The following is a 27909-nucleotide window of genomic DNA, read 5'->3' as shown; positions in this document are numbered from 1 at the left end:
ACAATCTTCAGCGGCAGTGTCACATTTCAGCATTTGAGTGTGCCAGGATCCGTTTAAACAATGCCCTACTATTTGACGACTTGTTTTCGGTGTACTGCAGTTATAAATAAATATACTTCAAGATTAATGTTTGGACACATCTATCATTATATCCTTTATTAGAGCATGAATATGTTTGAGGTTCTCAATCCATCGTGCCAAGCTGGCACCAGGGGAGGTTGGGCAATCCCAGCAGTTCCTGTGTATTGTTTCCCCAACACAGGATACTGGAAGCCAGCATCATCCCTCAGGTCCACGCCAGTTTTGTGGTGGAGAGTTTCTCTTTCATGCTTTAGTGTACATTTTTGAGGGAGGTTTTTTTTCCCACATATTCATTGCCTATGTGTATTTACTTCTCTGTGAATTCACATGGCATTCCCATCTTCTAACAGTGTGGGGGCTTTCCTGTAAGAGATCTTAGAGTCAGTAAAGGAGGTTCACTCTTTCCTGTCATATATGCTGCAAGGATTTCCCACAGCCTTTCTTTTTCCCTTCTTTTCTTTTTGAGACAGAATCTCAAGGCTAACCTCTAATTCAACCCACAGCCAAGGATGGCCTTGAACTCCTGACCCTCCTGCCTGCTGGAATTACATGCATATGCCACCGTGCCTAGAGCCTTTGCAGAGCTGGGAATCTAACCTAGAGTTTTGTGCAAGGTATGGAAGTACTCTACCAATGAACTATATCCCAGTCCTCAAATTCGTCAATCACCATTTAATCTGGTAAAGTTCTTTTAATTTATATTTATTGTGTGTGTGTGTGTGTGTGTGTGTGTGTGTGTGTGTGTGTGTGTGTGTTTATGCCACAGAATGAGAGTGAAGGCGAAAGGACAATTTTTGGAGTTGGTTCTCTCTTTCCATCATCTGGGGTCCTGGGAATTGAACTCAGGTCTTCAGGAACAAACAAACAAAATAAGTAAATGTAATTTCTTTTTTAGTTTAGAAAGTTGTAAAAAAAAAAAAAAGGGGGGGGTGGGCTTTTCTTTGCCAGATGTAAAAGCCTAATATTAGCTGCAATAATTAGGTAATAGGATACTGGTAGAAAATAAATAAATGCTTGTGTAAGGAACAGACATCTCAGAAACAGACAAAGCCTACTGAGAACTTGTCATACCTTACTATAAAGCTGGCGTTAAGGACCAGATGAAAGCAGGAATCACCTAATTGTTATGTTGGATAAGCTGGTTATTCTAAAGAAATCAGTACCTTTTGTAAAATAAGTCCCAGATTGAGTAAATATAACAAATAAAACCACAAACGGCTTCTAAAGAGTGTAGGAAAATCTGTTTCATCTTAGATTGAGGAAAACCTTTCTAAGAACATCAGCAAAGGAGAGACTGGTGGACTCTGCTATACAAACAGGCTGGGGGGCTGGAGGGACAGCTTGTCACCAAAACACGTGCCTGGATTCCAGAATTCAACCCCCAAACCCGTGTTTAAAAAATAGCCAGGCAGGGTGGCTCAGCCTTGCAATCCCAGCACTGGGGAGGTGGAGACCAGCAGGGAGCAGTCACCCCAGCCTAATCAGCCAGCTCTACATTATAGGAGACTCTATCTCCAAAACGGAACAAACACAGAAGCCATGTAGTAGCTGAAAAGTAACACCTAAGATTGTCCTCTGGTCTCCACACACACATACGCACAGTCAGATACACACACACACACACACACACACACACACACACACGCACGCACGCACGCACGCACGCACGCACAGATATACACACACAGATACATATACGCATACATACACACACACAGAGACACAGATATACACACAGAGATAAATATACATGCACATACACACAGATACACATACATACACACAGATATACACACATATATGCACACATAGATACATATACACACAAAGATACATACATAGACACACACATAGAGACACATACATACACAGAGAGAGAGATACACATATACAGATACAGATACACAGGCACACATACTCACACACAAACAGGCAGACAGACAGACAGACAGAAAGACAGACAGACAGACAGACACACACACACACACCACGTGTCTATACTGATGTCAGTAACCTCAAAAAAAAAAATAGTGCAAGAAAAGCCCGTCACAAACTGCTCTGATTTGCATGTGATTTACATGTGTCTCCCAAGCACCTCGGTGTAAAGCTACTAGAACATGCTGGAACCTTTAAGAGGCGGGACTTGTGCTGGAGAGACGGCTCAGTGGCTAAGAGTACATACTGCTCTTGCATAGGACCTGTGTTTGGCTCCCGCATCAGGAGACTCACAACCACCGGTAGCTCCAGTTCCAGGGGAACACCTTCTCCCAGCTTCTGAAGGCTCCTGCACTCACATGTACATAGCTGCACACACACACACACACACACACACACACACACACACACACACACACGTACCTGTAGTCAAAAACAAAATCACATTTTTTAAAAATGAGGTGTTGCTTAGTGAGACGTGATTGGGTCACCAGTAACACTGTCCTGAGAAGGACTAACACGGATTATCTGCAGCGACCAGTTTTCATGAGGATGGATTGTAACAAAGGAACAGCCCGGCCTCCCCAGTCTCTCTGCCTTGCTATTTGATTCCTTCCATCTACGCCCCCTCCATCTTGACACTAGCCACCGTGAGACCCTCATCATGGTGGGGCAGAAGTCAGCTCTATGCTCTCAGACTCAGAGAGATGTGAGCTGAGTAAACCTCTTTATTTATATAAAGTACCTGGCCTGGGACATTTTGTTATAACACAGAAATGTACTGACATAACACATGGCAAATGTTTGCCTTATGTATGAAAACAAGGGTGCTCTATAAAAGCTGTTAAAACAAACAAACAAACAAACAAAAAGAGGGCCAGCAAGGCGACTCAGTGAGCAAAATTATCTGCTACCTGAATTTGACTCCTGAGACTCGCATGATGGAAGGAGAGCTCCAACTCCTGCCAACTGTCCTCTGACCACCACATGTGCACCTACCTTGTCATGCATGTGCTCACCAAGATAAAGACGTGTTTTTAAAAATCTCATGCTGGCTGGGGAGCAGACGGGTAGGATTTGGCAACATGGTACACACATGTACACAAACAAACAGATAAATAAAGAAAAGAAAACAACTAAAGACTTAAAGAGAGGCTGGGTGTGGTGGCTCAGGCCTTTAATCCCAGCACTGGGGAAGCAGAGCCAGGCAGATCTCTGTGAGTTCGAGGCCAACCTGGTCTATGTAGTGAGTTTCAGGACAGCCGGGAAAAAAGAGTGAGCCCCTGTCTCAGAAAGAAAGGAGAGAAGAAGGGAGGGAGGAAGGAAGGAAGAAAGGAAGGAAGGAGGGAGGGAGGGAGGGAGGGAGGGAGGGAGGGAGGGAAGGAAGGAAGGATCAAGCAAGCAACATGAAAAGAAGTACTAACAACTTCATGGCAAAATGTTCAACCACAATAAATACAAATTAAAATCATAATAAAAGACTTTCAACTTGAATAACAAACATTGGTGTAATTGCAAGGAAGCAAATTAATAAAAGTAGCTAATGTTTACTGAGCCCCATGAGCCAGGAAATCTCACATAGCTTTGGCGGTAGAATTTTCTAGCAAGAATTTGGAAAGATTAATCAAAGTTTTAATATTTTTTCATAATTTTCACCCAGATATTCTATTATAGTAATGAAGATTTCTACAACTTAGAAATCATATTGATATAATTATTATAGAATGGAATTAAAGGCTATATATTAGTAAATGCATTCTAACAATGGTGGGAATGGATTCTAAGGAAACAATATGAACAATAAATAAAATCTAAATATTTTATCATATAGTCTTTAGACATTATGAGACAGGAGGAGCACGAATTTGAGGCAAGCCTGGGCTACAGAGCAAGACCCTATATCAAAAAGACAAAATAAACTAATTTTTAGAACATTCATCAACTCGGGAATCACTAAATACTGTTATTAAATTTGGAGCTCACAAATAGTCAATACACATATGTAAAGAAAAAATAAACTCAGAAAAAGAAAAGCTTGGGATGCATACCAAACTGTTTACCGTTGTCTCTGGAAGTGGAGAAGGCAGATGGTTTCATATCTTCTATGCAGTTTTCTATGTCTGTAGTTGTCTATAATAAACACCAGTTTGTCATAAAATGCTTCTTATTTTTAAGGGGTCAATAGTCACAGATGAAGACTAGGAACATACTTGTTGGGACTGGTATGGGTTTCTATAATTACCAACTTTCAAATGCTTCTAGACACTGTAATTATACAATAATATGTATCTGTCATAAGCAGAAAATGCAAATGTCATTTAAACAAATACAGAATTTCTGGGCTGGTACCAGGATGTGGCATCTTATATGTGGGTTTTAGCTGATCTAGACTCCTCCCAGTTTAGAACACTGGAGAGTCTAAGGAAACCTATGTGATTGTGGATATCTGAGCATGAGATACAGTGAGCATCTTAGTTCCTGGATCTATAGCTGGAGGAGGAATGCAAAGGAGAAACTGAGTGTCCATGATGACCAGCAGACTATAGGCAGAACTCCTGGGATGAATAGTTTCCATGAGATTGGATCATGACAAAAGAGTGGGTCTGACCCTGGATCCCTGGATCCATGTGGTAACTGCTGAAATAATATGAAATAGTAGTTAGTAGTTAGTAACTAGCAGGCATTGTGCTAAGTGCTATATGCTTTTGACCCTCGTACGAGGCCATGAGTTTGACTATTTGTTTTTATAACTGAAGAATCTGAGACTCAGAGAGGTTCAGGCCCCATCCCACATTCCCACAGCTAGTGACTGGTGGTGGAGCCTTGTCTGGTGAGCGCTCCTGCGTACCTGGTAGAGCTAATCTCTGTGTGCATCTGCTCAGATTTCCGACTGCAAGAACCCTTGTTAAACCTTTCGCTGTGTTGGTTTGAGTCGGGGGAACAGTCTGGGCCACAAAGAACTAAAGAACCAGTAGAGATTAGGACTGAAGCCAAGCCAGAGTGACAGCTGGGGAGGGGCGTTGGCTTCAGGTGAGAGGTGGTGTGGGTTCACATGTAGAGATCTGAAAGTCCCATAATTTGGGTTATGACAAAGAAGAGATTTCTGTGTGTGGAGTCTCAGCATCAGTGTAGGATCGCAAATAGCACAACCAAGAGGCTCTGTGGTGGTTGGTCTTCATCATCAACTTGAATGGATTTAGAGCCACCATGGGAACACGCCTGTGGGTGCGTCGATGAGGGTGGGAAGACCCATCCTGAAGGTGAATGGCACATTTCTCTGGCTGGGGCCCTTGAGATAAAAGAGGAGAAAGTGAGCCGAGCACCAGTATTCATCTCTCTGCTTCCTGACTATGGATGTAATGGACCAGCCACCTCGCACTCTGCCACGCCTTCCCTGCCTTGCCAGCTCACATCCCCTGGACCCTGGACCAGAATAAACCCCTGCTCCTGGAGTTGCTTCTTGTCATGGTTTAGGGTATATTATTGGGGGTAAAGTAACTAAACACAGCTATGTTTGTGAGGCATAGAACCAAACTGCCTGGATTCAGAGTCCGGCTCCACATCTATCCTGTAACATCCTTCCATGCCATTCACTCTTCCTTCTGAGCCTCAGTTTTCTCGTCCATAAAGTGGGGACAATAATAACATCTATTCCTTGGATCACTGTAGAAGATAAACGCATTATGGAAAGTAATGTAAAGTGTCTGGTAAATAATGATTTCTCGTTGAATTTGAACTCAAACAGTTTGTTAAAGGCTGATGGTGGAGCTCAGTGGTGGATTACCTGCCTAGCGTGTGTAAAGACTGGGTTTGCTCCTTAGCATTGAAATTAAAAGATTTGTTTAAAATTTTTAATTACATTGTGGTGGGGTGGCATGTGCATTTTGTGGAAGCCTAAAGTCAACTTTCAGAAGTCAGTTCTCTCCTCCACAGAATCTTGGGAATTGAACTCAGGTCACCAGTCTTGGTCTCAGGCACCTTTACCCACAGAGTCATATTACCATCCCCAAGATTCACTGCTATTTTGAGTTCAGCTAGGCCTCGTGGCACAACCTTGCGATTCTACTTGGGAAGCTGGGGGAGGAAGATCATACCATACACTCAAAGCTTGCCTTAGCTTCATAGGAAGCTTAGGATCAACCTGTCGACCGAGTGAGAACCTGTCCTAAAATAGGAACTAAAAAGGGCTGGAGATGTGGTCTAATGATGGTTCACTTGCATAGTACAAGGACCTGGGTTCAATCCCCAAACCTGCAAAATGGATGAATGGATGGATGGATGGATGGGTGGATGGATGGATGGATGGATGGGTGGATGGATAGATGGATGGATGGGTGGATGGATGGGTGGATGGATGGGTGGATGGATAGATGGAATAATACTGTTAGTATTATCATTTATAGCTATTACTAGTAAAAATTCAAATGTAGATGTGGAACTTCTGGGTCAGTAGGGAAGGGGGAGTCAGAGAAAGAATAAAAACAAGACTGTAGAGTTTGTGAGAAATGCAGGCTAGTGGCAAGCCAAGGCACTCTCTTGTCTACTAAGGACTCCTGGCTCCAGGTGCAGAGCTAAGCTCGGCAGACTCGGCCTCGTTCCTCCTCAGGGAGCTCTGAGGAAGACATAGCTGTCCACCTTCCACAGAAGAGGAAGAAGTGTGGATGCAGGGGGTTACCCCACAGTGGAGAGATAACCATCTAGGTCAGCCTTCTGGAGCTTGACTTTCCAAATTGTTGTGGTCACTTGTGTTTTTCCTCATCCTCCACCCAAGGTAAACACTTCCACGAAGGCTGTGGCCCAGTCTCGTTTGGTAGGCCATCTGACATGGGAACTCTCGCTGATATGTGGACATCCGTGAGTAACGATACACAGACTGAGAAGTGGAATCGTCTATGCGCTCTCTAGAGCCAACTTCTCATTGGCATGGTCCACCTCCCTCTACCATTCCTCTCTTCCTCCCCAGGTGTCTCCCTGGAACCTACACAAATCAGGTGAGTGACCTTTGAATATTTTTCCTTCATTTTACATAATCTTATTATTTCCCACTCCCCCAAAAAGATCTCTCTTCTTTTGTCACTTATATAACTTATTTGTAATTTTGCATTTTTATTCTTAAATGTTTTTAATTTTAAATTATGTGTATCTGAGGGTGTGAGTATATGCATGTGAGTGTGAGTACAGTGCCTACAAAGGCCAGAAGAGGGCATCAGATGCCCTGGAGCTGGGTTTACAGGCAGTTGTGAGCCTTCCGATGTGGGTGCAAAGTACTGGATTCAGATCCTCTGGGAAGGCAGGAAGCACTTTGAACTACTGAGCCATCTCTGCACCCCCAGCTTGTCTTTTTCAACAAAAATACGGTCATCATCTTTGCTTTCATCTTGGGCTTGGAGCCAAGGCTGCACACAGCTAGGTAAGTGCTCCATCTATTAATAAGCTACATCCCCAATCCAGACCTTTTCCTTTCCTCAGTCAGTGGAACCTTTGAAAATCTTTTGTATCGTCTTGTATGAGGTTAGCTTACTATTGCGCAACAAAATTACAGTCCCCTGTGTAGACTCTGCCAGCCTGCACCCGGGGGTAGTTACCATCTCAGCATACTGCCATGCCCAGGAGGCAAGGACTTCCCTGGGCACTGATGCTTTCCTTTCTAAGGGATGGGGTCTAAGGAGTGGAGTGTCTCAGCTACATACTGGCTTTATGTAGCATTTTTAATGTGGACATGGAAAAGAGATCCAGGCATAAGTATCAATAATCTCAGTTCCCAATTTTAGCTTCTTCCCACTGCTGGGACAAATCTCCATGAGCCTACTAAGCCTTTGTGGTTTGAATCAGCACAAACTTATTCCTTTGTGGTTTGGGGGATCAGAAGTCCTGTGAGCAAGGTGTAAGAAGGGCTGTGTGCTTTCTGGAGTCTCTAGAAGAAAATCTACTTCCTTCCTTGTGTAGCTTCTACGGCTGTCTGAGGTCCTTAGCCTACAGCCTCCATCTCCGTCCATCTTCAGTGGAGCAGCAATCTCCCCCTGCTTCTCCCCTGGTCCTCTGTCTCTGCTGCTCAGAGCCTCTCAATCACCTCAGCCCACCTAGATAATCCAGACTAATCTCATTCCCAGGTTCTTAGCTTAGTCACATCTACAAAGTCCCTTTAGTTGGGTCTGATGACTACGCACAGGAGTTCCGAACTTAGAAAGTGGACATCTGGAGAAGAGCAGCATTATTCAGTGGCTGTGCCATTCAGATGTGAAGAAAAACACCGTTCACCTCAACTTCTCTCAGAACGCTGTGCCCACACTCCCATGTCCAGTTTCTGACATCTTCTTCTGAAGTGTTTTCAGGCTGGAGAGAGGCTCAGTCAGTCAATAGTGCATGCTGTACAAGCCTGGGGCTTGAGTTTGGAACCCCAGAACCCACAGAAAAGTCAGGCACAGGCATCTGTTACCTCAGTATTTGGGGTCAGGGTGGAGAGTCAGGCAAATCCCTGGAGCCCAGACAGCCAGTCTAACCAAAGCCATGAACGTCCAGGTTCAGTGTGAGACTGTAGGAAAAACGAAGTGGAGAACTAGTGAGAAAGACATCCAACATTGACCTCTGGCCTCCACCTGTACACACTTGCATGAACACCCATACACACGTGTGTGCACATGCATACAAACACACACACACACACACACACACACACACACACACACACACACCACTCATACAAACACACAGGTAAATAAATGTTTTGTTCAAACTCCAATGTCTGTTTCTTTGTTATTTTTTCCTCACATGAATACATAACATACTCAGTCTTTTGCTCTGACTTCTTTTTACTTAACAGCATGTCTTGGTGATTGTCTCAGTGCCAGCACTGAGCCTCTGAACCTGTTGGAGGACCTATGGGGCATCCAGCTCCACAGGTAGATACGCAACTTACAAAGAGCAGACAGAACAACCAGACACTGGAGAGCATCTGGGATTCTGACAGGTGGGTGGAGGCCCCGTCTGGGATCCCGGGCAACACTGGGAATTCCAGCAGGCCGATCGGCAGCAAGAGCTGTGTCATCAGCTCCCAGGTTTCACAGGCAGAACTGGGTGTTCAGAGAGAAAGGGACCATTGCTGAGAGGTAGGAGGAATTCAGTCCTGGGCAGGTTACCAAAACAGGTACTCAGAACCAGAGAGTACAGCAACCACAAAAACAATTCCACAAATATTTGCTCAGCGGCTGCTCCAGGCCAGGTGTGAGCTGAATGCTGCTGGGATGAAGCAGCTCTGAGCCTCATACTCCCACAGCTCAGCCAGGTGAGGTGACAACTAGAGAGGCTGTTGATAATGTCCCCACAGTGATGAGGAGAAAGGATTTCCTTAGGAGAATAGGGGTGATGATGCCAGGTGTGGTGGCACACGCCCTTAATCCCGGTACTCAAGAGGCAGAGGCAGGGGGGATCTCTGTGAGTCTGAAGCCAGCCTGATCTGCATAGCAAGTTCCAGGCCAGCCAAGGCTACATAGAGAAACCCTCTATGTATGTCTATGTCTCAAAAACAAAAACAAAAACAAAGCAGCAGCAGCAACAACACACAAAACAACAAAATATACACACACACAACTAAATAAAAACAGGAAAAGAATAGAGGAAAGAAAGAGAGGGAATGACTGCAGGGGCATTCTTCAAGGTTCAGGGTAAATTGACTGCTGTAGCAACCTTCAAATCTCAAAATGTCTAATACAGCAAAGTGTATTTCTTACATCAAAATCCCATGCTAGACTGGGCAAGGTGGCACACATGGAGTCTCAGCACTCAAGAGGCTGAGGAAGGAGGGCTGTAGTGGGTTTGAAGCTAGCCAGGGTTACACAGCAAGCACCTTTTTTAAAGAGTAAAAGAAGGAGGAGGAAGAGGAGGAAGAGAAGAGGAGGAGGGTCGGGAAGAGGAGGAGGAGGAGGGAGCAGAGGAAAAGCCAGAGGAATCATCATTGTCTTCTGGGCTTGTGAGAAGGCTCAGCAGGTGAAGGCACTTGCTAACAAGCCTGCAGGTCACCCTCTGGCCTCTGTCCACTCATTATGGCATGCCCTCTAACTGGTAAAAAATTAATCTCATACTGCTGATTGAAAACAGGTAGATGGGATTTGACTCCATACCATCATACAGGGATCCAGGCGGATTCTCTTTGTCACTCAGCAGCCCTGCCCTTCCCCAGGGTGACAGTTCCCATGGGATCCTCTGCATCCCTTTGGCAAAAAGAGACAATGTGAAGGACAGTGGGAAAGGGTCCCATGGAACAGAGTTTGACCTAAAGTCAGAGTGAGTTGGCTTCCTATCAGCCAGAACTCAGCTGCATGTACTGACTGCATTGGAACCCGAGAAATACAGCCTGGCTATGCACCCAAGACGTCATAGCAGCCTGGGCTGCGTGAGACCTGGGAAGAAGGAAAAGGCCTTTTGGAGGAAGAGAGACTCTGCACTTACACTGGAGGCGACACGGGAGTTATTGGCAGGATGGGAGGGGGGTCAGGAAGAACTGAGTTACAGGCAGGCCCACACCAGGAGGGACACAAAGCATCCACAGTCTAGCCATCCTGAAAAGAAGGGAGCTCCACCTTTCTCTAGAGGGCAGAGGCAAACCAGGAGGCTAGTGCAACCACAGCGCTGCATCAGGACAGCAGCTGTCCACTGGGCTAAGACTGCATCTCAGAAGGATGTAATACCAGCCACTGGGACACTGAGGCAGGAGAATTCCCACGATTTCACTGTCAGTATGAGCTATGTAGTGAGTTCCAGGCCAGTCTGAGCTACACAGTGAGACTCTGTCTCAAATAAATAAATAAAATATAGAGCCAGATGGTGGTGGCCCACGCCCTTAATCCTGGCACTTGGGAGGCAGAGCCAGGCTGATTTCTATGAGTTCGAGGTCAGCCTGGGCTACAGAGTGAGTTCCAGGAAAGACGCAAAGCTACCCTGCCTCAAAAAACCACCCACAAAAAAAAAATCTTGAAAAAATAATAAAATAAAATAAAAATAGTATCCAAAGCCACAGAGGCTTTAAAAGTAGGAATGCATTTGTCTTTTGTTCTGAGACCAGGTGGCAGGTGGTGGCTGGCACACACCTTTAATCCCATTACTAGGAAGACAGAGGCAGGCGGATCTCTGTGAGTTCTAGGACAGCTAGGGTTCTGTAGAAAGACCATATCTCAGAGAGAGAGAGAGAGAGAGAGAGAGAGAGAGAGAGAGAGAGAGAGAGAGAGAGAGAGAGAGAGATTCTGTCTCCAGTATAGAGAAGAGATGAGGAGAACTGGAGAGGATGCTGGAAGACTGGCTATCAAGTTGAGAAAAATTATGGTCTGGACTATAGGAGTGGCAGACACCAGGAAATAGGATGTACAGGATTCCCGCTGAATTGGATGCCCAGTGACATGGAGAGAACCTGAAGGAGTCGCCTGAGTCCTTAACTGTACAGAACAAGCACCTGGCTGCTTAGGGGCAGAGTTTGTGCTACCACCTAAACAGTTAGAGAGAGCCACACACGGCAGTCAGTCACCGATGGATCTAGAATCGAATGGAGCCTTAGGCTGCTCACCGTCGTGAGAGTCTATGAATTCAGTGCAGGGAGAGGAGGGAAGTGAGAAGAGGATCCAGAACAGATCGCCATGAAATGTCCACGAGATGGGCACTGAGGTGGTCAATGAGGGTGGGTGGCAGATGCAGAACACGCACAGACCCAGCACTTGAGAGCAAACGCAAATGAGGCTGTGACATCATGGAAGCACGTGTCTCGATCCACTTTCTGTTATAACAAAATGCCAGGCACTGGGTAATTTGCAAAGAACAGAAGTTTATCTGCTTCGTGGTTGTGGAGGTTTAGAAGTCCCAAGACACAGCCCTGGCATCTGTGGGCATCTGGTGAGGGGCTTGGGCTGCATCAGACCCAGGCAGAAGCATTGCACAGGGAAACAGAGCCAGAACTCTAACTCAGGCGTCTCTTCCTCTTCATCCATGCCGCCACAGCCCCACCTTCGTGACCTCATCTAATCCTAATTATCTCCCCAGAGCCCCACCTCTAAATACCGTTGACATATGATCTGGGGGTTCCATTTCCAATACATGATCTCTGAGGGGTGAACATTCCAACCACACAGCATCACGGAAGTTCAACAGTGTTAAGACAGAGAGGTAAAGAAAATGAAGGACTATAAATTACCTATCACTTTTGGCATCAAGGAAGTCCAAAGCTGACCTCAAAGACAGGACAAAAAGGGGAGGTGGATGCAGAAGTGTGGGCAGCCCGATTGAGAGCATTGCCCCATGGCACGTGGAGCCATTCAGGACATTGTCGTGGAGGACTGGCCATGCCAAATGAAGGTTGGACTTTTGAGGAGCTTTTCCAGGTTTTGCTTTGTTTGACGTGTGTGGGAGGAAATATCCATGTGTGTGTCCATGTAGGTATTCATCTGTGTGTGCAGGTAAGTGCACACATGTGTGGAGACCAGAGGTCAATGTCAGAAGTCTTCCTCAGTCCACACCTTTTATTTTTTTGGAGACAGGGTCTCTCTCTGAGCCTTGAGATCACTGTTTTGACCGGCTGGCCATACGGCTCCTCCTGTGTCCCCAACACGAGGATTACAGGTGCAGGTCACCACACCCAGCTTCTTGTGTGGGTGCTAGGGACTCAAACTCAGGTCCCTGTGATTACACAACAGCCACCAGCTGAGCCACCTCCCTGGTTCCTGATTAGGGGGTTTTGAGACAGGTTCTCTCTGTGTAGCCCAAGCTGGCCTTGAACTCATGATCTCCCCATCTTGGCCTCTCAAGTGGTTTGGTGATTTACAGACCCGCACCACCACAGGCACTAGTGAGCCTTCCCTCTGTATCCTGGCATGCGACAAGCTGTTTGGAACTGAGAAGCCTAGAGAACAGAATGGAAGATCCAAATTCATCTCCTGCCCTGGTTTAGGCAGGAGAGGACACAGCCCTGCCTCCAAACACCGTGAGGTGCTCATCCCTGGTGACTTGAACTCTAAGAGGGGAGGCAGCAAGAGACACAGAAAGTGTGATGAATGGAGATAGTAGTGTTGTGAAGAAAACCTGCTGGAGAACCAAATGAATGTGCTGGGGATGGAACTTCAGAAGTTCCCCTGGTTAGGGGCCATTTGGACAAAGACCTGGCGGAAATTACGCAAATCACTTAGCTATCTCTGTGGGAAAATGTTTCCGAAAGAACATGAGAACAAAAAGCTAAAGGAAACATGGGCTGGAGAGATGGCTCAGCACTTACGAGCACTTGTTGCTCTTCCAAAGGACTGGGATTTGGTTCCCAGTGCACACACAGTGCTCATGACCATCCATAACTCCAGTTCCAGGGGATCCAGTGCTCTCTTCTGACCTGGACTGACAGCTGGAATGCACAGGTTGCACATACATACATACAGGCAAAACATTCACACACATAAATAAATCTAAAAAAACTGAAATAAAAAAGAAATATTCACATGTATTGATATTAAGGATGCCAGCCCAAGTGCCCATATGACGCAGGATGGCGGAACCATGAAAGAACAGAGCTAGAGCACTGAGGAACTTCGGGACATGTTTTGTGATGACTGAGATGGGGGTGGACACTGGAGAGATCCCAGCAGAGAAGGACAGGATTGTGACTTCGGTTCTTCTAGAATCCATCTGGATTCTATGTGGAGACAGGATTAATGTAGAAGGCCTTGGAGGCAGAGAGGGACAGAAGGTGCAGAGTGATAACCCAAGGCTGAGGGAGAACGCTGCAGGTGGAGTGTTGCTGTGCAAGCGTGGAAACCTGGGTTCCATCCTCAGAACCCATGCCACAAGCTGCATGTGATAGCACACACCTGTCATCCCAGCACTGGGAGATGGAGATGGGGGAGTCCCAGGAGCTTGACGGCCAGTCAGTCTAGCTAACTAGTGAGCTCCAGGTTCAGTGAGAGACCTTGTCTTAAAAAATAAGGTAAAGGGGCTGGCAAGATGGTTCAGCAGGTAAAGGTGTCTGCTGCCAAGACAAACTGAGTTCAGTCTCCAGGGTCCCATATGGTAGAAGGAGAGACGGTGACCTCCATATGCACATCATGACATGGAAACACCCACACATATTTGTGCACACAAAGGTCACATACATACATATGCACAAATACACACACATGCACACCCAAATACACACAAGCACAGTGTAATAATGCAGCTGGGAGTTGATGAGTAGGGACCAGGCTTCAGCAGCAGAGAGGAGTGTGAAGTAACTCTAGTCTAAAAATATCTTGAAGACAGAGCCAGCTGGATTAGCTGGCTATTGGCTGTGAGAAATAAAAGACAGGTATCCAGCTTGCCTCCAGAATGATTCAACTATAAAACAGAACAAAGTGCCAGACATGCCACAGCATGCTCAAACCTCAAAGCACCTTGCCAAGTAGAAGTCAGATGCAGAAGGCCACAGAGCAGGAGCTTCTATTTAGTGAGATACGCCACCCGAGTAAGTCACACCGAGAATGCAGAGCCCTGGGTCACCAGGAGCGAATGGGTTAGACAGAGTGAATGCTTCATGTGACACAAGAATGCTGGAGGTCGTGGCTGTGCAACATGGTGGCTGCACAAAGTGCCACTGAACTGTCACTTGTGAGTGGCTGAGGGCGGGGGAGGTGCCTCACAGGGTGACATGCTTGCCATGTAAGCATGAGATCTGAGTTGGGATCCCGAGGACCCATGTAGAAGCCAGGCATGTTGGCCATCTGTAATCCAGTGCTGGGGGAAGAGGGGGGCAGACCCAAGTGGATCCCCAGAGTTGGGTGGACAGCCGTAGCTAAAACCAGCAAGCTTTGGGTTCAATGAAAGACCCTGTCTCAAGAAAGGAAGAAGGTGGACGGGCTAACGCATTAGCTCCGTGATTAAAAGCACTTGTTGCTCTTGCAAGACCTGGGTTCAATTCCCAGCACCCACATGGCAGCTCAAAACTGTTTATAACTCCAGTCCCAGGGGATCTGAAGCCCTCTTCTGGCCTCCTCAGGCACCAGGCATGCACAGGGTACACAGACATACCTGCATGGACAATACTCTTGAACATGAAATAATAAATTAAAATAATCTAAAAAAATTTTTTAAAGTAAGGTGGAGAGTGATTGAGGAAGACACTTGAGGTCAGCTTCTGACACACATGCATGCAAACACAAACACACACATACACATCACACACACATACACACACAAAACTGGTTGTTTTTTTTTATGTTCTGACTTACACTTGCTTTATTTTTATTTTTATTTCTTTGAAACAGAGTCTCACTATGCGGCCCAGTCTGGTCTCAAACTCAAGACCCTTTTGCCTCAGCCTCCCTAGTGCTGGGGTTACAACTGTGTAGTACCACACCAATTTTTACACTTAAAAAAGACTGCAATCTATGTGGTGTGAACAGTAAAAATAAAATCAGTCATCTAGAGCGGAGGGAAGGGTGGTCGGTGCAGCAGGCTTGGGAGATATAACTCTAAAGCTGCTCTGGATCATCACCAGTTACTGCCTATGAGCATCCCAGCAGGCCAGCCGTACACAGATGTGCTGGGATTTCAAGGAAACCATCGGGGCTCCCCAGGAGCTCATCTTTGTACTTCCTGGGGGAAATGGACAGAAATAGAATGACCTCCTCAGAGAGAAGCAAACAGTTTTATGTGTGGATTGACAAATCACACTTTCTACATTAGAAAGTGCTGCAGCTCTTTAAAACTATCCAGGCGTGACAGACCTGGAGCCAGGCAGGGCTGGGCATGTCAGGAGGGCAGAGGGTTGGCAGGAGCCAGGTAACCAGGGCTCCCTGTGCCTCCTCACAGCCCCTGGTCTTCTAACAGATCCGTGTTCTTGGGCCCCTTAGCACTGATTTGATCTGCCGAGACTTGTCAGTTTGAAAAGCCGCATCTGGTTGGTGAGCAGAGCAGAACTTTGCCAAAGGAGGAACACGGTGTTTAGAACAACGATCCTGTGTTGCTGGTGTTTATGGGCAATTAATACCGACCACCAATAGCAGTAAGAGCTGGTTAGTAAGCTCTGGCCTTCTGCCAGGGCATTTGCGTTCCTTGTCCAATTCTGCTTTCACATGAAGCCCCTCCACAGGCATTATAGTTAGGAACCCTAATTTGAACAAGCACTGTTAAGTGATCTGCCACAGGACGCATGGCAAGAAAACAACAAAGCAAGGAGCCAACTCAAATATGCTACTCGAAAGCCTTCTGCTTTAGAGGAATAAACACAGAAAATTCTGGAAATTTCCTTTCACACCATGCTATACTTTATAGCTTGAGAGAGTGGGCTCTAGGACCCTGCAAACAACCATGCGTCTCCTGATCAGCCCTCACTACTGGGATTGGTATGTAATTGATGCATAATTGGTGCCTTGAGTTGGCTGAATGAATGAGTTGTATGAATGAAAAAGCACACAAAGGAATGATTAGCATATGCCACCCAGTTCTGTGCTTAGTAATTAGTCAGCCCTTCTCGCCTGCTAAGCTATGAGCTAATGGAGAGAAAAGACATGTGTATGTGTATACTTTAACAATGAGGTTCGCCAGTGAAAACATTCAGGGTACTCTTTAAAATACATGGAACCAAGGGTTCAAATCACCCCTCCTCTTCTCTATCAGCCGTGTGGTTTTGAGCAAATGATTCAACCTCTCTGTGCTTTGATGTTTTATCTGAAAACTGGAAGAATAAACACACACGCACACTCATTAAAGATATTTACCAAGATTAGACTAAATAAAATAAGACCCAGCCACACTGCAGCAGAGTTTCTATGAAGCGACAGAGAAAGAAGTCCCTACTGTCCCTAGTGGACTCAGGGACAGTTTATCCTTGCAGCTAGAATAATAAATAGCCTTTCAGAGCTAAGCGCCTAACATACACACTGCATTTGATCCTAACCACACTGGTGAGATGGATGTCATTATTATCCAGTTTTCCTGATGGGAAAACTGAAGCAAAAGATCAGAGTTCAGAGTTATCTTCAGCATAAAGCAAGTTCAGACACCAGTCTGAGCTACATGAAACCTTGCTTCAAAACACCAAGATAAATTTAAAAGGGGAGTGTATAAAAGAAAACTTACAAAAAAAGCAAACCAGGGTGTAGTCTATGTGGTCAGGGTCACGATTGTTATGTCAGAAAGTGCTCTAGGCGTTTCAAACAGGAAACATTTAATAATAAAAAAAATAAATGAATTGAGTATATGAAGGATATAACAACTTGGGAGCCAACAAGAGATAGAGAAGCAGCCCAGGGCTAGCCTCAGCCAGAAGCTCTCCTGCCGTTGGGGCTCAGGGGCACAGGGCAGGGTGCCTGGGTACCCAGAGCATGGCCATGCAGAAGGACTTAGAAGTGGAATGTGGGGCTGTCCAGGGAGGAGCTGGCAGACAGAAGAGATGCCGCCCCAGGAGGTTGGGGGCCGTGAGAGGACGGAGAAGGGGAGCCTCTTGGGGGTGCCCCTTTGGAGCTCAGTTTGACTAAAGCCTGTTGGCCAGCTTGTAGGAGCACCTGGGAAATGTAGTCTGCTGACGAAGAGTGGAGAGTGGAGCTAAGACCAGCAGGTAGGGGCAGGGAAGGAGGGGAGAGCACAGGGCAGACACACACTGAGGTCTGTGTTCTTAGCCCAGAGAGAAGGGGGCCAGGTGCCTTCAGAATCCAGGCAGTTCCTACCAAGGCCTGGAACAAACCGGTTGTAAGAAGGAACAAGGAACTACATCTGTCTAACTGGGGCAGCCCTGCTAAGAGTGGCCATGGGAGTCAGCCAGAAGGCAGAGTTCAAAGCTATCTGATTGTCCTCACGGAAGCTGTTTGAAACCCCAGCACTTGAGAGGCACAGACAGGAGGGCTACAAGTTCAAGACCAGCCTGGACTACACAGCGAGACCTTGCCTCAAAAATAAAATAAAATAAAGTTTCTGTCAAGAGTACTTCTCCGGAGAGAAAAACTCATCAGGGGCTGGGGAGATGGTTCAGTCAGTAAAACTCTTGCCTATGTAAGCGTGAGGACCTGAGATCAGATCCCCAGCACCAACATAAGAATCTGGGTATGATGCACAAGCCTGTAATCCTGGAGCTGTGGAGGTAGCAACAGGAGGATCCCTGGGGATCCAGCTTTAGTTAGAGACTCTCTTATCTAAAAAACTAAGGTGGAGGTTGGCTCAGAGGTAAAGGTGCTTGCTGCCAAACTTGACAATCTGAGTTCAATCCCTAGGTCCCACATGGTGGAAGGAAAGAACTGACTTCCAAAAGTTCTCCTCTGATTTCCACACTCTGGCATGCACACACATACACACGCGTGCACGTACACACGCACGGCAAAATTTTATTTAATAAGGGAGAGAGTGACTGAGGAAATCTGGCCTCCACACTCATCTGCATACATGTGCATACAGCCCCACAAACACATATCTTGTGTATGCACATAAACACACACAAGAAAGAAAATCCTGATTGTCAAATTAATTCCACCATTTTTTAGAAGTTGGTAAACTGGTAGATCTAACTGGTAACATTTGGGAGTAAAGTACAGATAGCTATAGGACATCTCGTTGGGCCAGAAAGTGAAGAGATGGCCTGGGGTCACAGCCATGTCAACAGCACACAGCTAGCCTGACAGTCCCACTTGCTGAGTTAGACCACATTTGGGTGTCAGAAGTAAAGAAAAGAGCTGTCACTCTCTCCCTTATTAAACAAAATTTTGCCGTGCGTGTGTGCGTGCACGCGTGTGTATGTGTGTGCGTGCCAGAGTGTGGAAATCAGAGGAGAACTTTTGGAAGTCAGTTCTTTCCTTCCACCATGTGGGGCCTAGGGATTGAACTCACATTGTCAAGTTTGGCAGCAAGCACCTTTACCTCTGAGCCAACCTCCACCTTAGTTTTTGAGATAAGAGAGTCTCTAACTAAAGCTGGATCCCCAGGGATCCTCCTGTTGCTACCTCCACAGCTCCAGGATTATAGGCTTGTGCATCATACCCAGATTCTTATGTTGGTGCTGTGGGTATAGTTCTGCTGCTATAGCTGTTTTCCCAGCATGCAACAGGTTCTGGGTGTGATCCTGAGCACCCTAGAAAAGATCAGTGAAGGCTGTTAGTAATGGACCAATACCTGTCTCTCAGTTTTGTCAAAGATGCGTGGTACTGGAAGACATGAACATGAGGCTAATTTGATAAAGGCAGGCCAAAGCACTCTATCTATCTATCTGTCTGTCTGTCTGTCTATCTGTCTATCTGTCTATATGTTGGAATGTCTTAAGATTTTGAGTTTTGCTTTATTTAAGATTAATTGTTTTTACTTTTAACTGTGTGTGTGTGTGTGTGTGTGTGTGTGTGTGTATGTGTGTGTGTGTACACTTGTGAATGCAGGTGCCCATAGAATCCAGAAAAAGACAATGGATCCCCTGGAGCTGGAGTTATAGACAGTTGTGAGCAGCCGGATATGGGTGCTGGGAACCAAACTCTGGTTGTCTGCAAAAGCATTTAGGACTCTTAAGCAATGAGCCACCTCTCTCAGCTTTAAATCTATTTTTAAAGATTAGTGGGTAGTCATAATGATATTTAAGAGATAAAAAATAAACTTGTCACTGGTATTATCAGCCATGGCATCAAATCCTCACTCTGAAAATAGTAGTAATTAAATGCATAGAATCTCTTCTACCCCAGTCACCGAAGAGAAAAGCTCTCTACAGAATGATTGCTCAGCATGTTGGAGGAAGGGGAACACTCAGATTTTGCAACCAGGAATGAAACAATTGAATCAGGCAAGGATCACAAACGGCTACAGAGCCACAAGAAGAAAGGTTCAGGAAAGTCTGGCTGCCCAGTCACCACTGCCAAAGTGTCAGCTCACAGAGGACTGACTGGTTCTAAGAGAAGCAATAGCTTGGCAATGAAGGGATCGGGTTGTCACCACATGAACCCACGGATTAATCTCAGCTATGCTGATGTAACAACCGGTCACTCTGCTCTGGTGTAGGATGCGACTCACAATACTCCCTGGGAAGAATAATGACGAGCATGCAGTGTTTAGTTCGATGTGATAAACCATGCAATGAATGTCATACAGGAAGCTCTGGTAAGAGGGGGACCAGTGACATAGACCCCGAGGAGGCAGAAGAGAAGAAAAAAAGTCAAGACAATGACCCTGGTGGCTTCAACAAGTCAATGACCTGGGAAAAGAAGGCAAATCAGAGAGAAAGCTGAGACTCAGAGACTGAAGACATAGGATCAGTTTGTGAACTCTGGGTCCTGGTTTGAACCCACTGTGAATGATGCTTTAGGGACTATCTGCCAAGGTGTTTCAGCCAGTTGAGGTGCTTGCCACCAGGTCTGATGACCTAAGTTCAATTCCGAGAACCCACAGGGTGGAAGGGGAGGACCGGGTCCTGAGAGCTGCTTTCAGACCTGTACGAGTATGAGAATACACACAACCAACCAATCAGTCAATCAACCAAGTCCTGAAGACATGTTAGAGGCTGTTGGAGAGATGTAAATGTCGGGGGATTCAATATCAATAAAGACGGGGTTCTGCATGCTAGGGGTTACAGGGAGTTAAGGCTGTGCACTGAAGTCTTTAGGGATGGCATGCACTGTTGACTATAGATACTATAGACATAACCAAGCCAAAACAAGAGCAGATGAAGCCAATATAGCAAAATGTGCCAGTGGTTACGGAGGAGAGGTGGGTGGGCACTGTGATGGTTAACCCCCACTGACAACCTGACTGGATTTCCAAAGCACCTAGGAGACACACCAATGGCTGTGAGCCTGAGGGTGTTTTCAAAGCGTTCTAACGATGTGGGAAGACCCACCCTGATTGTGGGCAGCTCCATCCCATAGGCAGGGGTCTCATACTGAATAAAAAGAGAAATGGAGAAGGCAAATTGAGCACCAGCATTCATGTTTCTCTCCTGATTCTGGATGCGATGTGACCAGCCACCTCATGTTCCTGCCACCATGCGTCCCCCACCATGATATGCAATATCCTCAAGCCAAGAAGTGAAGCAAATCCTTTTTTCTCTCTCTGTCTTTTTAAGTTGCTTTCGTCAAGTCACAGAAACAGAAAGATAGGGGTGCAAAGAACATACATATCAGTAATACGATTCGCTCTGCTTTTCTGCGGCTTTGAAATTATCCACATGAAAGTATAAAGCAGTATAGACAAACAAGCATTTGCCTGTTGTCAACGTGTATAACTGATCTCTACTCTTTCCAGACACTGTGCTGAGCCTTGGGCTGTGACTACTGAAGGCATTGCTGAGGAAATGGCTCAGTCAGTAAAGTGACTACCGTGCAAGAATGAGGACCCAACTTTGATCCTCAGTACCCAAGTTTAAAGGCCAGGCGTGCAAAAGAGAGAGATTTTGGAACACTCAGTCCTAAATGGGATGTCTTCATCAAACCTCTTCCCTCAAGGCTCAGATATCTTTGTGGAAGAGGAAGCATTAGGATTGTAGAACCCCCACTGAGGGGGGGAAATGGACACGGGCTCCCACCCTTAACCAAAAAACTGCCGGAAATGGACACCCACTAGGAAAGGGAAAATCAGTTTCTCCAGTGGGGTGTCACTGGGTATATCAACCATGCTCCATGCAGGCCCCATTCCTAGGAGTAGTTGGCAACACAAAGTGAGCTCCATGGTTTTTTGGGTTGTTTTTGTTTTGTTTGAGTGTTTTTGGTTTTGTTTTGTTTTTTGTTTTTTGGTTTGTTTGTTTGTTTTTTGTCTTATTGGTCTTTTGCTCATTTTGATTGTCATTTTTATGGTGTGTGTGTGTGTGTGTGTGTGTGTGTGTGTGTGTGTGTGTGTGTGTTTCTTGGGTTTTTTGCTTGTTTTTGAGAAACAGAGAGAAAGGTGAGGAGGTGAGGATCTGGGAGGAGTTGAAGGGAACATGCTGAAAATATATTATTTGAGCTGGGAATGATGGTGTTCCCCTTTAATCCTAGCACTGGGAGGCAGAGGCAGGAAGTTCTCCATAAGTTCGAGGCCATCCTGGTCTATATAGTGAGTTCCAGGCCAGCCAGGGCTGCATAGTAAGTACCTGACTAAAAATCAAAAACCTCTCTCTCCTCTCTCTCTCTCTCTCTTTCTCCCTCCCTCCCTCCCTCCCTCCCTCCTTCCCTCTCTCTCTCTCTCTCTCTCTCTCTCTCTCTCTCTCTCTCTCTCTCTCTCTCTCTCTCTCGTGTGTGTGTGTGTGTGTGTGTGTGTGTGTGTGTTGAAAACATTTTATTCAATAAATGCACTGTGCAAACATCAAAAAATGCTGGGGGAAAAACAAGACATGAGTGTTGGAGAGATGGCTCAACACTTAAGAGCACTTGCTGTGCTTCTAGAGGACCTGGGTTCACTTCCCAGCACCCACATTCGGCAGCTGCCAATCACCTAAAACTCAAGTTCCCGGGAAGCCAATGCCCTCTTCTGCCTTCCTCGGGCACTCGGGACCACACCCATACAAAGAAAAAAAAAATATATATATATATATTAAATCCAGGAACATCAGCATGTGTCTGTAACTGTAGCACTTAGAAGGAGACAACAGGATCCCCAGAGCTTCCTAGCCAGCCAGTATAGCCAATCAGTGAGTGCAGTGAGAGAGCCTGTCTCATAAAACAAGATGGAGGCTAATAAAAGAGGAAACCAGATGTCAGCCTCTGGCTCCAGACACATGGCTCACACACCTGCACCACATGTGTGTACACATGCTCACATACTTGCACCACACGTGAGCACATACATCCCCACACACATGCTTATGCATCCACCACCATCCCCCCAAAAGGAAAGGAAGTGGGGAGTGAGGGAGTGGGGAGAAGGGAGGGACGGAGGGATTTTGTTCTGCTGTTCACATTCCCATGGTGTCAGCATGTCCTTCTGTCCCTGTACTTACTGTAAATGTTCTGTTGCGCATAGACACCCCATCAGGTTCGGGTAGATATCTTGCTTGGGGATTTTTGTCTAGGGGTTTTGTTTGGGGTTGTGGTTTTCCTTCTGCCAAGAACACCCTCAGAGGATGTGGAGACCTCCTCCGGAAGATACACCATTTCGGAGCACGGTGTTAACAGACACAGAAGTCACTGGAAGTTTCACAGGATTGAGATTTGAGATTTGTCTGTTTGTATTGTCTGGGCTGTATCTATGAAAGAAATCTTCCCCAAATCAGTGGTACAGTCTCCCTGAATGACACGGTACTTCCCCAAATTGGGCTTCCACAGAGCCAGCCACAGAAGCAGCCTGCCTGAGGGGAGGGGCTGCCTGAGGGGAGGGAGGGGCTGCCTGAGGGGAGGGGCCACCCAGGGCAGTTAACCATGGCAGGGGGAATCCCTGGCAGCCATCTGAGGGTCCGCCCTATACCCAGGTCCCTCCAAAGATGACTGCCTAATGAGACTTGTTTGGGGAGAGTTTTTTCATTATTTCTTAGGACAAAGAAGTTGTTCTTGGGATCATCAAGATGGTTCAGCCAGGAAAGATGCCCATAGACCAGTCTTGATGTTCTGAGTTCAATTCCCCAGGAACCACATGATGGAAGGAGAAAACTAGCTCTCACAAGCTGTCCTCTGATGGCCATAGGCAAGCCATGACACACGCATATGCACACACACGCACATGCGGACACTGTAGGCCAGGAAGCAAGGTTATAAACAAACCAAACTGCTTCAATCATCATTCCACACCAACCATTTCAACTTGACCCAGTCCTCAGGAAAGAAGCACTAAGCCTGCCTGGAAGACAAGAGACAACTCACTTGACCTCCAGAGCGTGCCCTTTTATCTCCATTTCCTCCCCTGTGAAATTAGACTGCTCACATCTAGCACATTAGGATGTGGAGTCATACAGAGTACACTCGGAAGGAGTAGCGTAGTGGCTGGCGCAGGAAGTGCTCTGTTCTCTGTTCCCATGGGCAGTCAAAGCTACTCTTGGGCTGTTGAAATTGTGACTCCAGTCTAAAGCTCCATGACTTCGGATTTTCACCAGGGCTGCCTGGCTGAGCAGGAGCTGTGAGTCCTCACCCCTCTAGAAATTTTCTCTCTTGCAGCAGACTAAGCAGCCCAGTGATTTCAAACCACTTAGACATGAAACCACTTCGAAAGGGAATCGGACTTTCTAAGAGGACATGGTCCTAAAGCAAATCAGGCCTTCTTATTCTTTTAAAAATCATAAGTACTGAGCCAGTAAGATGGTTTCAGCAGGTAAAGGCACTTGCTGCCAAGCCTGAGGACCTGAGGTCAATCCCCTGCACCCACACCATAGGAAAGAGTTGACTCTACAAATTATCCTCTGTCTTCTATGGGTACACAATGGCACGAGTGTACTCACACACACAAACACACACACACACACACACACATAAACACACACTCACACATACACACACATAAACACACTCACACACATAAACACACACACACACACACACGTAAGTGAAAAGTTAAACCATAAGTACTGTTCACTAGGGGCTTTGGGCTTTTAATTACATAAGTGGCATCTAAAATACACTTGAAGTCTCTTAGCTAACAGTGAAATCCTCCTTCAAACACACATCCATTGCTGTAGCCTCTCTCTTCCACAAAGTTTGAATCAATACATGTCTTGATAGAGTTCTGTCTTTGCATTTATATAAATGTGTATTTACAATATATCAAACTACAATCTATCATTTTAAAAAGGGTTTTGTTGGGTTCTTTTATTTTTATTTTTAGTTTTAGTTTTTTGTTGATATTATTGTTGTGTGGGGTCTGCTCTCTTTCTCTCTCTTTCTCTGTGTGTGTGTGTGTGTTTGTGTGTGTGTGTGTGTGTGTGTGTGTGTGTGTGTGTGTGTGTTATGTATATGTGTGTGAGGGCATGCATGCTCATGGCTCCTGTGTTTATGGATGTGCCTGTAGGCACCTGTGGAAGCCCAAGGAGGATTTTGTGTCTTTCTTTATTTCTCTCTACCTAATTTTTTGAGATAGGGTGGTTCACTGAAACTGACGCTCATCATTGCAGCTATCCTGGCTGGCCATTAAGCCCCCAAGAACTGCCTGTCTCTGCCTTCATCCCCGTGCTGAAGCTGTATGCACACACAGAGATACTCCACTTTTCTGTAGGTATTGTGGAAGGACTGACAGATCACAGCCTAAAATGGGGACAACCCCATCTCCAGGGACAGAGGAGCGGGAAAATGAATGCGATGTGTCCACACGGCTGAAGGCTGCTCAGCCTTCAAAAAGAGGGAAGTTCTGAGGTGACACAGCTGTCATCTCAGCAGTGGGCAGACTAACGCAGGAACGTCATGGGTTCCACGCCAGTCTGGTGACAAGTAAGACTCGGAAGAGGCAGAAAAGAAGAAATGCAAAGGGGACTCTGGTGCGTGCTACAACACAGATGAGCCATGAAGGCATTGCGATGAGTGGAAGAAGCAGGGTTGAAAGCTAGTGTCCACTCCTGGGAGGCGGCTGAATACCCACTCCTCATAAGGCAGACAGTAGAGGGGTGAGTGCCCGGGCTTGTTGGGAGAGGAGGATGGAGAGTTTGCTGATCAGGTAAAGTCTCAGTCTGGGAAGATGAGAAGGTCCTGGAGATACCTGGTGATGATAACCGATCCACACCATAAATGCCTCTAATGACACTGAGCTGTGCCAGCAGAACGTTTAAAATAGAAAATTTCATATTACGTACCTTCCACAAAATAAAAAAAATGCACAGTCGTTTCCAGTCAGTTTGCACGGCCTCAAATCCTGTGCAGGCCTCCCCCCTCCCTCCCGTTCGCCAAATGCTGGGCCTTGACCAGAGGACTTGATCCACTCCCACTATCTCATGAACCTCCTCTTCATCCTTTCTCTCATTCCTCTGATCCCTTCCAAACACCGTGGTCTCCTGTCTGCTGCTCAGGCTCCTGAGCACAACCCCACCTCAGGGCCTTTTCACTGGGTCTCAGCCTGGGCATTCATCTCCCAGGAGTCTTCAGAGTCCCTTCCCTCCATTAGCACCTTTACACACACACACACACACACACACACACACACACACACACACACACACACACCCGTCTCCTCACCATCTCTTTTGGCCCGCACTCCTTATTCTCCTTACCGGTTTCTACTTTCTGGAAGATTATTTTATGCACTGTGTACACCTAATGGGTTCTCAACAATACTTGCTCAATGAATCAGCACAGTGTCATTTGGCTTTTCCTATACAGCTAAACTTTTATCCCCCAAAGAGGGTTCATTAGTTTGAAAAAAACAAAAAAACAAAAAAAACCACAGAACCGGGCAGGCAAGAGGGTTCGGCTACAAAGGGTGCTTGCTACCAAGTCTGTCTGAATTAGATCCCAGGTCGCAGGAGGCAGAAGGAGAAAGCAAGTTCCTATACTTTACACGTTGTCTTTTGACCTCCACACAAGTGCTATGGCGCTTTTGGTCCTGGATAGATAGATGATAGATAGATAGATAGATAGATAGATAGATAGATAGATAGATAGATAGATAGAAAAGAGAAAACCACAGAACATAACATCTTTCCTTTTGCTTCAGCCCCACCCCCACCCCCATGCCACGCCCCCTCACCTAAGATCTTCTCAGCACTGTCCCACAGCCTTTTCAAGGTCTCCAAGGCCCAGCCTGGTCTTTCTCAAGGTTCCCAGATGCAACTGAAAACTTCCAGAGTGATATTGCAGAGTCTGTTCTCAGTGTTCTCTTTCCCAGGCTAAGGCCTGGGAGCCCCGCCAGGGAGCAGAGAGAAAAAGGGAAGCTATGTGCTGAGCGGCCAGGTAAACGCCAGCGCCGGTCTGGCTATGCCCTGTGTGATCTTGGGGCTTCTGGTTGCACTTCTGGGAACCAGGGGTGGGGGAGGACTGTCACACTTGGCAGGGACTGGAGACCTTCGAGGCCACTGCTAGGAAAGAGGTTAAAAAATCAGATAGAGAAAGCTGAACATTCCAACGCCCCCGGGGCGCTGACAAGAGATTATCCTGGGTTAAGAGGACACTGCGCTCAGGCCAAGGCTCTGGATCATATTTCCTGATTTAACAGCGGTTCTAAAACAACAACGACAACAGGTGACCTGACAAAATGTCTGAAACCTGGACCTCTCCCAACCCCACACTCTCCACTACGGGGCTGCGAGCTGTGTCCCCATGCAGCACCAAACTCTCAGACTTCAGTTCTGTTCTGGGGGCTGTGCCGCTGTGTGGGGGAGGTCCTTGACGCTTCCGAGTCCGTTTCTCCCTCTGGAAACCAGAACCAAAATATATAACGCAATCTCAGAAGATTCTTTGGATAAAGGAGACTTAGCACACAGCACTGCCCTTCAACGATAATCGGGGTGGGGGCATTGGGAGCACTAGAGCAGAGGGCCTAGGGAATGTTGGGGGTGAGTGAGAGATAATAACGGGATGTAGGTATAGCCTCTCCTGGTGTAAAACAGTCAGAGGCAAGGAAATTAAAGATTGCCGCGGCTCTATCCAGGGACCATTCAGTAATCATTGGTGTGAAATTGCAGAGCAAGAGAGCCTGTGCCGGGGCCTCCGGCCCCACAGGTGGCGCTGCATCTCTGGAAGCCCCTTCTCCAAAGTCAGGGCTTGCAATTCCATCCTCTGGCCTTCGCCAGCACTGTTGTACCTTACTTAGATTGTCTTAGTTTGGGGCCAAACATTCAAGTCTGTCACGATTCTATAAGTACGTGTCCTAGAAAAAAAATCTTAGCTGCCCCTCTGACTTCCTTCTTTTGTAGTTTTGAGGGGGAAAACAATCATAATTAGAATTTTTTTTAGTTCTAAGCAACAGAATATCCAAGGTAGCTTAGCCCAAAGGAAATATATAACCGTGGGTTTGAGATGTGCAGAGGGCAGGGTTAACTTGTGGTATGGCTGCGGATGGGTCCAATGATGATGCTGTGACCTTGTTTCTCTTTGCATCTTTCTGGGTAGG

General features: G+C 46.4%; 1 long non-coding RNA gene across 3 annotated transcripts; it reads right to left on the bottom strand.

Annotated features, from left to right (window-relative positions):
* Positions 1-123: 123 nt before the first annotated feature.
* LOC114692192 lies at positions 124-26810 on the bottom strand. Of its 3 annotated transcripts, none has more exons than XR_003734364.1 (5): positions 26548-26810; positions 8453-8548; positions 4865-5305; positions 4065-4653; positions 124-444 (listed from the first exon to the last, which is right to left on the bottom strand). It is a non-coding gene; the product is annotated as an uncharacterized LOC114692192 (long non-coding RNA). The 3 variants fall into 3 exon arrangements; XR_003734365.1 differs by having other exon boundaries at positions 4065-4146; positions 26548-26808; XR_005092894.1 differs by having other exon boundaries at positions 4065-5305.
* Between the last annotated feature and the right edge of the window lie 1099 nt (positions 26811-27909).

Source organism: Peromyscus leucopus, chromosome 1 (genome assembly GCF_004664715.2).
Source record: "Peromyscus leucopus breed LL Stock chromosome 1, UCI_PerLeu_2.1, whole genome shotgun sequence".
Lineage (NCBI taxonomy): Eukaryota > Metazoa > Chordata > Mammalia > Rodentia > Cricetidae > Peromyscus > Peromyscus leucopus.
This window is presented reverse-complemented; position numbering and strand designations above follow the sequence as displayed.